General features: G+C 43.4%; 1 protein-coding gene and 1 non-coding gene across 6 annotated transcripts in view; one reads left to right on the top strand and one right to left on the bottom strand.

Moving 5' to 3' along the window:
- TAOK1 (TAO kinase 1) overlaps nt 1-16,270 on the top strand; it is a 164,518-nt gene that overhangs the window by 26,023 nt on the left and 122,225 nt on the right. The window lies entirely within an intron of this gene.
- On the bottom strand, nt 7,184-7,289 carry LOC112437620 (U6 spliceosomal RNA). Its single transcript, XR_003026186.2, has one exon. It is a non-coding gene; the product is annotated as a U6 spliceosomal RNA (small nuclear RNA).

Genomic DNA, 16,270 nt, shown 5'->3' with positions numbered 1-16,270 from the left:
CAGGGGCCCCTTCCCTATAGTTTCTTCTGGTCCTCTTTTTGTGTCTACTTGAAAGCCTTGCCTTCCTTGTATATCTCCTCGGCCTGCTTTCTGGGCTGTTTCAGGGGTTTCTTCTTGCCATCTTTGTGGCTGGACATGGCACCTGCCGCCCTTTCCCCAGACCCTGCCACTGGAAACCCAGTTACGGCTTTTAAAATTTTTTCTTAATGGTATCTTTCACAGAGCAGAAGTTTTTAATTTTGATAAAATCTAGTTCTTTGATTCTCTCTCTTCTCTCTCTTTCTTTTTCTTTCACAGCGTCTTACTCTGTCACCAAGGCTGCAGTAGAGTGGCGTGATCATAGCTCACTGCAGCCTCGACTTCCCAGGCTCCAGTGATCCTTCTACTTCAGCATCCCAAGTAGCTGGGATCACAGGCGCACACCACCACACCCAGCTAATTTTTGTATTTTTAGTAGAGACAGGGTTTCGCCATGTTGCCCAGGCTGGTCTGAACTCCTGAGCTGAAGCAATCCATCTGCCTCAGGCTCCCAAAGTGCTGGGATTACAGGCATGAGCCACTGTGCCCAGCTTCTTTGTTTTGTTTTGAGACAGGATCTTGCTCTGTTGCCGAAGCTAAAGTGCAGTGGTGTGATTATAGCTCACTGAAACCTCAAACTCCTGGGCTCAAGTGATCCTCACATCTCAGACTCCTTAGTAGCTAGGACTGCAGGCACATGCCACCGTGCCTGGCTAATTTTTAAACTTTTTTTATTTTTTATTTTTATTTTTTGTAGAAATAGGGTCTTGTATGTTACCCAAGCTGGTCTCCAACTCCTGACCTCGAGTGATCCTCCCACCTTGGCCTCTCAAAGTGCTGGGATTACAGGTGTGAGCCACTGCACCCAGCCTATCATAGCTTTATATAGTCATTCCTTGGTATCTGTGTGGGATTGGTTCCAGGACCCCTGTGGATACAATCCATGAATGCCTAAGTCACTTATATAAGATGATGTTGTATTTGCATATAACCTACACACATCTTCCTGTATACTTTAAATCTTCTGTAGATTACTTATAATACTAAATGCATTCCCTACACATCACTTCATTCTTCTGGATTCACTGTACTACTTGGTGCATGGCAAATTCAAGTTTTGCTTTTTGGAACTTTGTGGAATTGTTTTTTTCAGAATATTTTTGATCCGAGGTTGACTGAATCCAGGAACGTGGAACTAAGGATACAGGGGGCTGACTATAGTAAGTTTTAGCATCAATTAGAGTTCTTCACGTTTATTCTTTTATTCAAGTTGTTTTGGCTATTCTGGGTGCTTTGCTTTTTTTTTTTTTTTTTAAATGTATGTTTTAGAATCAGTTTGTCAGTTTCTTCAAAAAAGGCTGCTGGTTTTTTGGGATTTTGTTGAATCTTTGGATCATTAGTGGGACCATTGATATCCTGACAATACTGAGTCTCCCAGTCTATGAATTTAGTACATTTCTTCATTTATTCGGGTCTTTTTCTTAACTTTTCTCATCAGTGTTTTGTAATTTTCAGCATACAAATCGTGCACACATTTGTTAGATTTATCTCTAAGTATTCTGTAAATTTTTTTTTTTTTTCTTTTTGAGATGGAGTTTCACTCTTATTGACCAGGCTGGAGTGCAATGGCATGATCTCGGCTCACCGCAACCTCCGCCTCCTGGGTTCAAGCGATTCTCCTGCCTCAGCCTCCCCAGTAGCTGGGATTACAGGCATGTGCCACCACACCCGACTAATTTTGTATTTTTAATAGAGACGGGGTTTCTCCTTGTTGGTCAGGCTGGTCTCGAACTCCCGACATCAATTGATCCACCCGCCTCGGCCTCCCAAAGTGCTGGGAATGTGAGCCACTGCGCCCGGCAGTATTTTTTTTTTTTCTTGAGATGTAATCTCTCTCTCTGTTGTCTAGGCTGGAGTGCAGTGGTGTGATCAAGGCTCACTGCTGCATTCATCTCCCAGGCTCAAGCAATTCTCCACCTCAACCTCCTAAATAGCTGGGACCGCAGGCACACACCACCACGCCTGGCTAATTTGTTTTGATTTTTAGTAGAGATGAGGTCTTGCTGTGTTACCCAGGATGGTTTTGAACTCCTGAGCTCAAGCGATCCTCCCACTTCAGCCTCCCAAAGTGCTGGAAGTATAGGCATGTGCCACTGAGCTCAGCCATGATTTTTAATTTTATTGAAAATGTTATCTCCCCCCTCCACCAAATTTCAGTTTCATTATGAGTATGTAAACATAAAATTGTTTTTTTGTTTGTTTTTTGAGACAGGGTCTCACTCGGTTGCCCAAGCTCAAGTGCAGTGACAGAATCTTGGCTCACTGCAGCCTCAACCTCCCGGGCTCAATTGATCCTCCCACCTCAGTCTCCCAAGTAGCTGGGACTACAAGTGTTGCTGCAACACCTGGCTAATTTTTTTTTTTTTTTCTTGAGATAGGGTCTCACTTTGTCACCCAGGCTGGGGTACAGTGGTGTGACCTCAGCTTACTGCAACCTCTGCCTCCTGGGCTCAAGCAGTCCTCCCTCCTCAGCCTCCCAAGTAGCTGGGACTACAGGTGCATGCCACGACGCCTGGCTTAATTTTTTTATTTTTTTAGAGATGGTTTCTGCATGTTGCCCAGGCTGGCCACAGACTCAAGCAATTCACCCGCCTCGGCCTCCCAAAGTGCTGGGATTACAAGAATGAGCCACAGTGCCAACCATAATTGATTTTTTTGATATTGACTTTGTATTCTGCAACCTTGATAAATTCACTTATTTCTGGTAGCTATTTTGTGGACTGGGATTTTCTGTGTACACAATTATGTTTATTAGTACAGTTTTATTTCTTCCTTGCCAGTCTGAATGCCTTTTTTTCTTCTTGCCTTGTTGCACTGGCTAGCTCCTAAAGTACAATGTGAGGGTGGATATCCTTGTCTTATTCCCTATCTTATGAGGAAAATACTTAATCTGTTTTTTTTTTTTTTTTTGAGACGAAGTTTCGCTCTTGTTGCCCAGGCTAGAGTGCAATGGCATGATCTCGGGTCACTGCAACCTCCGCCTCCCGGGTTCAAGCGACTCTGCTGCCTCAGCCTCCCGAGTAGCTGGGATTACAGGCATGCGCCAGCATGCCTGGCCAATTTTGTATTTTTAATAGAGACAGGGTTTCTCCATGTTGGCCAGGCTGGTCCTGAACTCCTGACCTCGTGATCCGCCTGCCTGTAATCCCAAAGTGCTAGGATTACAGGTGTGAGCCACCGCGCCCAGCCGGAAAATACTTAATCTTTTATCATTGCATGTGATATTAGCTATAGGGATTTTTTGTTTTTCTTTTTGAGGCAGTGTCTCGCTCTGTCATCTAGGCTGGAGTGCAGTGGCTCAGTCTCAGCTCATTGCAACCTCTGCCTCCCAGGTTCAAGTGATTCTTCTGCCTCAGTTTCCCAAGTAGCTGAGATTACAGGCACCCACCACCACGCCCAGCTAATTTGTGTATTTTTTGTAGAGACGGGTTTTCCCCATGTTGGCCCAGATGGTCTCAGTCTCCTCGACCTTGTGATCCGCCCGCCTTGGCCTCCCGAAGTGCTGGGATTACAGGCGTGAGCCACCGCATCCAGCCAGTTATACATTTTTAGACTAATAAAGTGAATTATATGGATTGATTTTTACTCCTGAGAGGAATCCCACTTGATGATGTTATATTCTTTTTATAAACTGCCAGCATCTATTTGTAAATGTTTTGTTGCAATTTTTACATTATATCTGTTTGAGATACTGGTTTATAGTTTTCTTGTTGATATCTGGTTTTGGTATCATGGTAATGTTGACCTCATAAGTTGATAAATGTTTATATGCTGGAAGAGTATATGTAGAACTGGTATTATTTTTTCTTAGATATTTGATAGAATTTCCCTGTGAAACCATCTGGGCCTAGAGTTTTCTCTAGGCAAGGCTTTTAATATGAATTATATTACTTTAGTAGAAACAGTAAGTTAGGTTATCTTTTTTTGTTTGTCTCGCTGTGTCACCCAGGCTGGAGTGTAGTGGTGCCATCACAGCCCACAGAAGCCTTGACCTCCTGGGTTCAAGTGATCCTCTTGCATCAGCCTCCCAAGTAGCTGGAACCACATGCACATGCCACCACACCCAGCCAGTTAAAAAATTTTTGGGGGGTAGAGATTGGGTTTTGGCATGTTGCCCAGGCTGGTCTCAAACTCCTGGGCTCAAGTGATCCTCCCCACTCGGCTTCCTATAGTGCTGGGATTACAGGTGTGAGCCACTGTGCTATCCTCTATTTATCCTTTTTTTTTTTTTTTTTTTTTTTGAGATGGAGTCTTGCTGTGTCACCCAGGCTGGAGTGCAGTGGCACGATCTCAGCTCACTGCAAGCTCCATCTCCCGGGTTCACACCATTCTCCTGCCTCAGCCTCCCGAGTAGCTGGGACTACAGGCGCCTGCCACCACGCCCAGCTAATTTTTTGTATTTTTAGTAGAGACAGGGTTTCACTGTGTTAGCCAGGATGGTCTCAATCTCCTGACCTCGTGATCCACCCGCCTCGGCCTCCCAAAGTGCTGGGATTACAGGCATGAGCCACCGCGCCCGGCCTATCCTTTTTTTTAATTTATTTTTTGAGATGGAGTCTCGCTCTGTCGCCCAGGCTGGAGTGCAGTGGCGCAGTCTTGGCTCGCTGCCATCCCCAACTCCTGGGTTTAAGCGATTCTCCTGCCTCAGCCTCCTGAGTAGCTGGAACTACAGGCGCGTGCCACCACACCCAGCTAATTTTTTTTTTTTTTTTTTTTGTATTTTTAGTAGAGACTGCGTTTCATCATGTTGGCCAGGCTGGTCTCAAACTCCTGACCATCCTCAGGTGATCCGCCCGCCTCAGCCTCCCAAAGTGCTGGCATTACAGGCGTGAGCCACTGCTCCCGGCCCCTCTATTTTTGAATGAACTTCGATAGTTTATGTTTTTTCAGAGACTCTCCATTTCATGGGAGTTATCAGATTAACTGGTAAAATTACTTATAATAATCCCATATTTTTCTTTTAATGTTGATAGCGTCTGTAGTGGTATCACCTCTTTAATTCCTGATACTGGTAATTTGTTTTTTCTTTCTCTTTGGCATTAGTTTGTCTACAGAGTTACCTAGCTAGCTTTTGAGGATGGGCGTGCTACTGCACGCCTATAATCCCACCACTTTGGGAAGCAGAGGTGGGTGAATCACGAGCGAGGTCAGGAGTTCGAGACCAGCTTGACCAACATGGTGAAACCCCCGTCTCTACTAAACATACAAAAATTAACCGGGCGTGGTGGCAGATGCCTGTAATCCTAGCTACTCAGGAGGCTGAGGCATGAGAATCACTTCAATCTGGGAGGCAAAGGTTGCAGTGAGTTGAGATCGCCTCATTGCACTCTAGCCTGGGTGACAGAGCAAGACTCCGTTTCAACAATAACAACAACAAAAATCTAGCTGTTGGTGTCATTGACTTTTCTTTATTGGTTTCTTTTTTTCCCCCATTTTTTTTTTTTACTTTGGCTCATTATTTCCTTTTGCTGTGTTGTATTTAATTTGCTCTTCCTTTTTTTTTTTTTTAAGTTTCTTAATCTGGATGCTTATATTTTGGTACTAAATCTTTCTTCTTTTCTTTTTTTTTTTTGAGACAGAGTCTCCCTCTGTCTCCCAGGCTGGAGTGCAGTGGCGCGATCTTGGCTTACTGCAAGCTCCACCTCCTGGGTTCACGCCATTCTGCTCAGCCTCCCGAGTAGCTGGGACTACAGGTGCCCGCCACCACGCCCGGCTAATTTTTTTCTATTTTTTAGTAGAGACGGGGTTTCACTGTGTTAGCCAGGATGGTCTCGATCTCCTGACCTCATGATCCACCTGCCTCGGCCTCCCAAAGTGCTGGGATTACAGGCGTGAGCCACTGCGCCCAGCCTCTTCTAATATAAGGATTTAATGTTATAAAATTTTCCTGTGTCCCTGTATTTCAATTCAGAATATTTTCCAATTTCACTTTTATATTTCTGTTTGACAAACCATGTGTATTTAGAAGTGTGTTGTTTAATTTTTAAATATTTAGGAATTTTCTTGATATTTTTCTGATTTTTGATTTCTGATTTAATTCTGTGTGGTCGGAAAACATACTGTCTGAATTTAATTCTTTATTTATTAAAACTTGTTTCAGGCTGGGCGTGGTGGCTCACACCTGTAATCCCAGCACTTTGGGGGGCTGAAGCAGGCGGATTGTTTGAGGTCAGGAGTTCGAGACCAGCCTGCCCAACATGGCGAAACCCGTCTCCACTAAAAATACAAAAAATTAGCCAGGCGTGGTAGTGGATGCCTGTAATCCCAGCTACTCTGGAGGCTGAGGCAGAAGAATTGCTTGAACCCGGGAGGCGGAGGTTGCAGTGAGCCAAGATTGTGCCACTGCACTCCAGCCTGGGCGACAGAGTGAGACCCTGTCTCAAAAAAAAAAAAAAAAAAGCAAACTTGTTTCATGGCCCAGTATATGGTCTATTTTGGTTGTTCTGTACATACTTGAGAAGAATGTGTATTCTTGATTTGTTGTGTATAGTGTTCTATAAATGAGAATTAGGTCAAGTTAGCACTTTGGGAGGCCGAGACGGGCAGATCACAAGGGCAGGAGATCGAGACCATCCTGGCTAACACAGTGAAACCTCGTCTTTACTAGAAATACAAAAAAATTAGCCAGGCATGGTGGCGGGTGCCTGTAGTCCCAGCTACTTGGGAGGCTGAGGCAGGAGAATAGCGTGAACCTGGGAGGCGGAGCTTGGAGTGACCCAAGATCCCGCCACTGCACTCCAGCCTTGGCAACAGAGCGAGACTCCCTCTCAAAAAAAAAAAAAAAAAAAAAAAAAAAAAAAAAAAGCAAATAGAGACACGGTAACATTTGCTAAGGAAAGAAGACAAATACTGGGCAGAAAAATAGGAAGACTCATCCACTTCTCCTTGGTTGCTAAAGTATAGAAGTTGGGTGACCTACATATCTTTCTTTGGAAGTTGTGCTTATCAGAAAAAAGGAGGTCAATAGTAGGAGATGCCTATTTTTGTGTCATGTATTAGATTACTTGTCAGAAGTTTTCTTTGTTGACTGCTGACCTTTAGTTTCTCTTTTTGCCGTTTAGAAAATAGTTTGAAGTTTTGTACAACTTACATAAGTTTAAAATTTTTTTTAATGGAACGTTTCATGAATTTGTATGTCATCCTTGCTCAGCAGCCAGGCTAATCTCTGTATTGTTCCAGGTTTTTAGTATATGTGCTGCTGAAGTGAGCACATGTAAGTTTCTTTTGGAATATTTTAACAATTTTGGGGGGATTGTCATTTTTCATTATAGATTATGTACAAAATGTATTACTCTACCTGTGCTAAAGATTAATGTGCTATTGAGATATACTACTTTGTCTCCATTATAACAACCAGATAGTTAGAAGTAAAATTATTTAAAAGTTAGACCATTAAATTTATTAGTAAATACTTATTGGTTTTGGTTTTTTGAGGTAGAATCTCACTCTGTCTCCCAGGCTGGAGTGCAGTGGCACGATCCCGGCTCACTGTAACCACCACCTCCCAGGTTCAAGGGATTCTCCTGCCTCAGCTTTCCCAGTAGCTGGGATTACAGACACACACCACCATGCCCGGCTAATTTTTTTCTTATTTTTAGTAGAGATGGGGTTTTAACATGTTGGCCAGGCTGGTCTCAAACTCCTGACTTCAAATGATTCTCCTGCCTTGGCCTCCCAAAGTGCTGGGATTGCAGGTGGGAGCCACTGTGTCCGGCCCATTTTTGTTCACTTTAAAACTTATATCCAGGCTTGGTGGCTCCTGCCTGTAATCCCAGCATTTTGGGAGGCCAAGCCGGGTGGACAGCTTGAGTTCACGAGTTTGAGACCAGCCTGGGCAGCATGGCGATACCCCATCTGTACAAAAAATATAAAAATTAGCTGAGTAGGGTGGTGTGTGCCTGTAGTCCCAGCTACTCGGGAGGCTGAGGTAGGAGGATGGCTTGAGCCTGGGAGAGCTGAGATTACACCACTGCATTCCAGCCTGGGTGGTAGAGCCAGATCTTGTCAAAAATGAAAAACAAACAAACAAACCAAAAAACCAAACTTTTTACTTTAGTAAGGGAGATATGAAAGATGATAAATTATGTTTGAAAATATCATTCTTGTAATCTAAGATCAAGTGAAATTAGATTCTGTTAAAATTGATAGGTAATTTAAATATTGTAAAATTTCTCTTATTTTAATGCATTTTACATAAGAATGAATCAGGTTTTTTTTGTTTGTTTTGTTTTGTTTTGTTTTTGAGACGGAGTCTCGCTCTGTCGCCCAGGCTGGAGTGCAGTGGCGCGATCTCGGCTCACTGCAAGCTCCGCCTTCTGGGTTCACGCCATTCTCCTGCCTCAGCCTCCCGAGTAGCTGGAACTACATGCGCCCACCACCACGCTCAGCTAATTTTTTGTATTTTTAGTAGAGACGGGGTTTCACCGTGTTAGCCAGGATGGTCTCGATCTCCTGACCTCGTGATCCACCTGCCTCAGCCTCCCAAAGTGCTGGGATTACAGGCGTGAGCCACCGCACCCGGCCAAGAATGAATCAGTTTGATTCATGGTTACATTGATTTGGCACCTACTATGTTTAGGTGCTATGTAGTAGGTGAAAACGTAATGGTGAAAAAATGTGACCTGTGTCTGCAGAGAGCGTATTGTTCCAGGGTAGGAAATCAATGGAGAAAATAAATAATTATAAGCTAGTATGATAAGTGCAATATCAGAGATATTTTTATATTACAGAAACACAGAAGAGGGTTCTGAATCCAAATTAGAGATTAGGGAAGACAGTAAGTATAGTAGTCTGGGAGGACATCTAGGAGATAGTTGCTGAGCCAAAGGTAGAAAAAAAGACATTCTGAGATGCAGTAAAAGGCTAGAGGAAAGACAATATGGGAAGTATGTGTGGCTCTAAGCCAGGGGCATCTGTCAAAGGGGCGAGTGAGGACTGAAATTAAGTCTGTGCTCTGCTATCCATTATCCATGTCTTGTGCTTATGGAGTTGCATATCCTTAAAAGGAGTCCCTTTTTCAAATTTCTTCAAAGGTTCAGTAGCTTAAGAGGCCCTCATATGTGGGACCAGCTGTTGGTACATTGTATGATTTGTTATGGATTTTGAATTTGATTTTCTATGCCTGTTATTCTCTAACTTAGATCTGAGCAACTTCAGGGTGTTTTGGAGTGGCATGCTGGTGAGATTAAGGAAACGCCTAAATAACTTCTTATATTTTCCTTGAATATTTTATAGTAGAGCAAAATAGATTATATGCTAGAGCTAAGCTGTCCAATATGGTAACCCCTAGCTACCATAAATTTAAGTTAAACTTAATAAAAATTAAATAAAATTCAGTTTCTTAGTTGCACCAACTACATTTCAAGTGGAATTGGATGAGAATTGATATACTAGGGAACAATGAAATAGATTCGGAAGGGTGGGTAGGATTTGTAGGCAGACATGGGGGTTTTGTGGATAGCATTTCAAGTGGAGAGAATAACATTAATGAATGTAATGCCATTGGTGGAAAATAAGTTTAGAAATGTAGTTTGGACCGAAATGGGGAGAACCCTGAAAACTTAACCTGGAGAAGATTATATAATATTGAGAACTTGTAGGTTAAAGTTTTTGAGCAGGAAGATTGAGTAATTCTTTAGAAGTGCTTTAGAGATCTTGGCTAGGTGCGGTGGCTCACGCCTGTAATCCTAGCACTTTGGGAGGCTGAGGCGGGTGGATCACTTGAGGTCAGGAGTTTCAGACCAGTCTGGCCAACATGGTGAAACCTTGTCTTTACCAAAAAATACAACAATTAGCCAGGTGTGGTGGTGCACGCCTGTAGTCCCAGCTACTTGGGAGGCTGACACAGGGGGATCGCTTTGAACTCTGTCTCAAAAAAAAAAAAAAAAAGAAAGAAAGAAATGCTTTAGAGATCTTATTTGAGTTAGGAGTGATGTATCTGTTAGGGTTTTTGGAAGCAGAGAAGTGATACCAACTATCTTAAGAATTTTCTTGGCCAGGCGCAGTGGCTCATGCCTGTAATCCCAGCACTTTGGGAAGCCAAGGCGGGCAGATCACTTGAGGTCAAAAGTTCCATACCGGCCTGGCCAACATGGTGAAACCTTGTCTTCACTAAAAATACAAAAATTAGCTGGGCGTGGTGGTGGACGCCTGTAATCACAGCTGCTCAGGAGGTTGAGGCACGAGAATTGTTTGAATCCGGGGGCGGAGGTTGCAGTGAGCCGAGATTGCGCCACTGCACTCCAGCCTGGGCAACAGCGTGAGACTCTGTCTCAAAAAAAAAAAAAAAATAGTCTTTATTATAAGACTATTAAGTTGCTCACAGACTGAAAAGGAAGGCGGAAGAGAGTCTAGGATAGCTCCTGGGGTCTTGATACAAGGAATGAATAGACAGTTTCATCAGGATGCCACCCAAATGAATAAGTGCCAACCGTTTTTTTCCAGACTTGTATCATTTGTTCAAGATTCAGAATTTCCAAAAACCAAGTACATGTTTCCTAGAGGGGAATACCTAGGCAGAGGAGAGGTAATATCTCAAAAGGAAATCTAAGACCATTACTAAAACATCCTCATAGATGTTGGGAGGCTGAGCAAGAAGCTGTTCTTTACAGGTGTACAGAATGGACTAAAGAGAATAAGACTAGAGATTGGAATGCTTGAGAGGTGTTTTGCTGTAGAACAGACAAGAGGTAACAGAGACCTAAACAAAAAGTAGTGGCAGTGGGATTGGCAGTGAGGGTTTTGATGTGAAAAATGCCATAGAGGTAGAATCTGTAAAATTTAGTAACAAATACTTCTTTTTAAATACACAGATGACTGTAGAGTGCCTAGATAACCTAGAGAAAGTTGATGATGAGGTATGGAAATCTGGCTCTGTTACCTAGTAGCTATATGATAGTGAGCAAATTACTTACATTCTTTGAACTTCAAGTATAATTTGAGGTGGTAATTATTTTAAAACAGTTGTGAGAATTATATATATATTTTTATTTTTTGAGACAAGATCTGGCTGTTACTCAGGCTGGAGTGCAGTGGGTCAACTGCAGCCTCTACCTCCTGAGCTTGGGGGATCCTCCCACCTCAGCCTCCCAAGTCGCTGGGACTGCAGTTGCACACCACAACGCCTGACTAAATTTTTTTTTTTTTTTTTTTTCTGTAGAGACAGGGTTCCACCATGTTGCCCAGGCTTGTCTCGAACTCCTAGGCTCAAGTGATCCTCTGCCCTCGACCTCCCAGAGTGCTGGGATTACAGGTGTGAGCCACTGCGCCCACCCCAGTTATGAGAATTAAATAAGCAAAATGCCTGGAATATAGCGAGAAGTCAATGAGTGTTAATTCCCTTCCCTATTAAACAGAAAAATAGAGAATATTTCTTTTGATTGTTTTTTTGTTTGAGGGTGCTGCAGGCAGGTGCTATAGTTTGTTATCTCTGTATACTTGGTTTTAGAACTTAATGCCTTTCTAGGTGGGTATTCTTATGGAAGCAGATGGGAAGTATTCTGGATTAGAAATCAGTTTCAGATTTAGAATTTTAAAATAAGCCTTTTGTTTTTACTTAATAATTTCAGATGTACAGAAAAAGTGCAAAGAAGATAGTACAGAGTTCTTGTATACCTTTCATCTACTTTCCTCTGATTTTTTTTTCTTTTCTTTGTTTTTTTGGAGAGTCTCACTCTGTCCCCCACACTGGGGGACACTACACCCTCCGTCTCCTGGGTTCAAGTGATTCTTGTGTCTCAGCCTCCCAAGTAGCTGGGATTACAGGTGCACGCCACCAGGACTGGCTAATTTTTGTATTTTTTAGTAGAGACAGTGTTTCACCATGTTGGCCAGACTGGTCTCAAATGCTTGACCTCAAGTGATCCGGCCACCTCAGCCTCCCAAAATCCTGGGTCTACAGGTGTGAGCCACCATGCCCGGCCTTTCCTCTAATGTTAACATTTTAAATAACCATGGTACATTTGTCAATGCTAACAAGTTAACATTGTTACAATATTATTAACTAAACTACCAATTTTGTCCAGATTTTCCACTAACATCCTTTTCCTGTTTCAGGATCTAATTTAGGATACCACCTTGTATTTAGTACCTTTAGGTTTTTTAGTTATAGTTTTGTTATTAACTGTGACCTTAAGCACACCACCCAACCCTTCAGGCACTTGTGCATCTAAGATACCTTTTATCTCTGAAGTTTTGAGTTTGTTTAATATCTGTCATACAGTGTGCCCTATTTTTATTTTGAAATAAATAAGACTATAAGATCTAATCAATACAACTGATCTTGTTGACAGTAAAATTTAATTTTTATCTTGTAATTTTACTTTAGTATTAAAGGAAAACTATAATAATGTTGAATTTTGGGAAAACTCACAAGAGCTTTTTCTTCCATTTGAATCAAAAAGATAAAAAGAGAGGGCTTGTATTTTTGTCACCAGTAGAGGGTCATGACTCCAGGTTCTTGGCGTTTTGGACAAAGAATTGGTTAAAATGTCCAGCAAAGCAAAGAAAGAATGAAGTAACAAAAGAACAAAAGCAGGGATTTATTGAAAATGAAAGTACACTCCACAGTGTGGGAGCAGACCTGAGGAGCGGCTCAAGGAGCCCAGGTGTAGAATCTTCTTGGGTTCAAATACCCCCTAGAAGTTTCCCATTGGCCACTTCATGCTCACCTCATGTAACTGAAGGGTAGCCTGCAATCAGTCTGATTGGTTGGGGAAAGCAGCCCACCAGAGGCTGATGTGAAGTTACAAAGGTCACACTCCTGTGCAAACATCCGATTGGTTGCAAAAACTTTGTAACTTCGCATCTGCAAAAAGCAACCAATCAGAGGCTAGGGTGAAGTTACAAAGTTGCAAACGAAGACTCCACCAGCAAATCAGTCTGATTTGCTGGGGACAGCCAATATCCCATCTGCAGTGCTCAGGAAAGGTCAAAGGGAGTCACCTCTGGTCCTTTTGTTACTTAGGCATGGAAAGTTAGGGTTTTCCTTTCAATTTAGTTCTAGGAAATTGACATGAAACAGCCTTAGGTTCCCTGCCTCCAGACCCTATTCTCCTGCCTCATCTTCCTCTGAGAGACATGATCCCCATAAATCTTTATGGGAGGCAGAAGGACTGAAGGTCTTTCTTCTGTAACTGCTTCATGCTGATTTGGGGCTTAGTCCCTACGTGTTGGAGATCACGGAACTCTCACCCTGTTCTGTCTAGTGGAAGGAGGGTAGCTTTTTGATGGCCAGGGGTAGTATCTTCACCTGGAACTGGCTGGAACTTTGCTGCATGATCATCTGAAGTTTGGTGGTCTCTAGGCGAGGGGAAATGAAATTGATTAAAAGACTTAATGGGAATTTTGGGAGTGGATACCTATGCTGTTATAGAAATTTGCTGGAGAAAAAACAAAACCTGCTCTGTTCTAGAATCTGTGTGTTTCCTTAAAGTCTTAGCACAAGTGATTCCATTTTGGTTTGGTTTGTTGGGGCCCAGTGCATGAGCTTAGTCCAAAACAATGACCTCCCAGAATTTTGTTTAAAAAAACTCCCCCTTTTTGGTCAGGTTCTCACTTAGGTGAGAGTGCTTGCACTCTGGAGTTTGAGGCCAGCCTGGGCAACATAACAAGACTTTGTCTCTACTAAAAAGAAAACATATTAGTTGAGCATGGTGGTGTGTGCCTGTAGTCTCAGCTGCTTGGGAGGCTAAGGTGGGAGGATCACTTGAGCTCAGGAAATCAAGGCTGCAGTGAGCTGTGCTTGTGTTACTGCACTCCAACCTGGGCAACGGAGCGAGACCCTGTCTCTAAATAAATAAATTTTAAAAAAACCTTAGGTTTTTGGATTACTAAATTGGATACATTAGTGTGACACACTTTAATTTTATAGGCAACTCAGAAAGAAGATTGGCTTGAATGACTAGATTATTTTGAGTTAGAAATTTCTTTGAGATATTGAAGTGGAGACATACGGTTTTATAAGTAAATAAATGTAAATAAGTATAAGTTAAATTTTTTTTTTTGAGACAGAGTTTTGCTCTTGTCACCCAGGCTGGAGTGCAATGGCGCAATCTCAGCTCACTGCAACCTCCGCCTCCTTGGTTCAAGCAATTCTGCCTCAGCCTCCCGAGTAGCTGGGATTACAGGTGCCCACCACCATGCCTGGCTAATTTTTTTTTTTTGAGGTGGAGTCTCACTCTGTTGCCCAGGCTGGATTGCAGTGGTGCGATCTCGGCTCACTGCAACCTCTGACTCCCGGGTTCAAGCGATTCTCCTACCTCAGCCTCCTGAGTAGCTAGGACTACAGGCGTGAGCCACCACACCCTGCTAATTTTTGTACTTTTTAGTAGAGATGGGTGCCGAGACCAGCTCTGTGTGCGGAGACCAGCTCGGTCGTGGAGACCCTAACCCAGCGTTGCTAGAGGAATTAAAGACACACACACAGAAATATGAAGTGTGGAGTGGGAAATCAGGGGGCTGACAGCCTTCAGAGCTGAGAGCCTCAAACAGAGTTTTACCCACATATTTATTGACAGCAAGCCAGTGATAAGCATTGTTTCTATAGATTATAGATTAACTAAAATGGGAAACAAAGGGATGGGCCAAAACAAAGGTATGGGCCCTGGCTAGTTATCTGCAGCAGGAGCATGTCCTTAAGGCACAGATCACTCATGGTATTGTTTGTGGCTTAGGACCACCTTAAGCAGTTTTCCATCCTGGGTGGGCCAGGTGTTCCTTGCCCTCATTTCGGTAAACCCACAACCTTCGGCGTGGGCATCATGGCCATCACAAACATGTCGCAGTGCTGCAGAGATTTTGTTTAAGGCCAGTTTTGGGGCCAGTTTATGGCCAGATTTGGAGGCCTGTTCCCAACAGATGGGGTTTCACCATATTGGACAGGCTGGTCTCAAACTCCTGACCTCGTGATCCACCCATCTCGGCCTCCCAAAGTGCTGGGATTACAGGCGTGAGCCACTGTGTCCGGCCTGCCTGGCTAATTTTTGTATTTTTTAGTAGAGATGGGGTTTCACCATGTTGACCAGGCTGGTCTTGAACTCCTAACCTCAGGTGATCCACCCACCTTGGCCTCCCAAAGTGCTGGGATTACAGGCGTGAGCCACCACACCTGTCCAAATTTTTTTTTTTTTTAGAGAGAGACAGAGTTGTGCTCTGTCTCTCAGATCATAGCTTACTGCAGCCTTAAACTCCTGTGCTCAAGGGATCCTTCTGCCTTAGCCTCCTGAGTAGTTAGGACTGCAGGTGTTTGCCACCACACCTGGCTAATTTTTAAAGTTTTTGTAGAGGCAGTGTCTTGCAATGTTGCCTAGGCCAGTCTTGAACTCCTGGGCTCAAGCAGTCCTCCTGCCTCGGCCTTCCTAAGTGTTGGGATTATAGGCATGAGCCACTGAGTCTCCAGGGCCTTACCATAGTTATCTTTTTGAATTACTAGTAATGCAAGAGAATGTAAGTAGAGTTTGAGTCTCAGTTATAGGGCTAATAAAATAATGTAGCCAGGTGCAGTGGCTCACGCTTGTGAGCCAGCACTTTGGGAGGCCAAGCCGGGCGGATTACGAGGTCAGGAGTTCAAGACCAGCCTGGCCAACATGGTGAAACCCTGTCTCTACTAAAAATACAAAAATTAGCTGGACGTGGTGGCGGGCATCTGTAATCCCAGCTACTCAGGAGGCTGAGGCACGAGAATTGCTTGAACCCGGGAGTGGATGTTGCAGTGAGCCGAGATCACTGCACTCCAGCCTGGGTGACAGAGCTAGACTCTGTCTCAAAAAAAAAAAAAAAAAAAAAAAAGAATGTAAAAAGATTCTTCACTCTAGAAATCAACTAAGGCAGCTCTGTTAGCATTGCAGGACTTTTCCTTAGTTCAGCTAAAGAACTTGTCCGTCCCATGGCTATGAAAATTCAGGCTTGCAGACAGTTTAAAGGGTGAGTAAAGCAGAGGGTTTTATTGGGTGAAAAGGGAAAAAAAGGGGAAATAGGGATACTCCACAAGGCCAGAGTCTCCTGCTAGAGCACTTCCCGCCCTGCCATTCAAATCTCAGGTTCCACACAGGAAGAGGAGGGGCCACACTCCTCCCCACTGCAAATGGCATGAACCTCCTGAGGCTCAGCTCCAGTGGGCAGGCTTGTTGTAGTTTCTCTGGGGACCCTCTCCCACCTGGCTATCTCATTTCCCCTCTAATCTAGCAATTGTTAG

This window comes from Pan paniscus, chromosome 19, assembly GCF_029289425.2.
Source record: "Pan paniscus chromosome 19, NHGRI_mPanPan1-v2.0_pri, whole genome shotgun sequence".
NCBI classification, from domain to species: Eukaryota; Metazoa; Chordata; class Mammalia; order Primates; family Hominidae; genus Pan; species Pan paniscus.
This window is presented reverse-complemented; position numbering and strand designations above follow the sequence as displayed.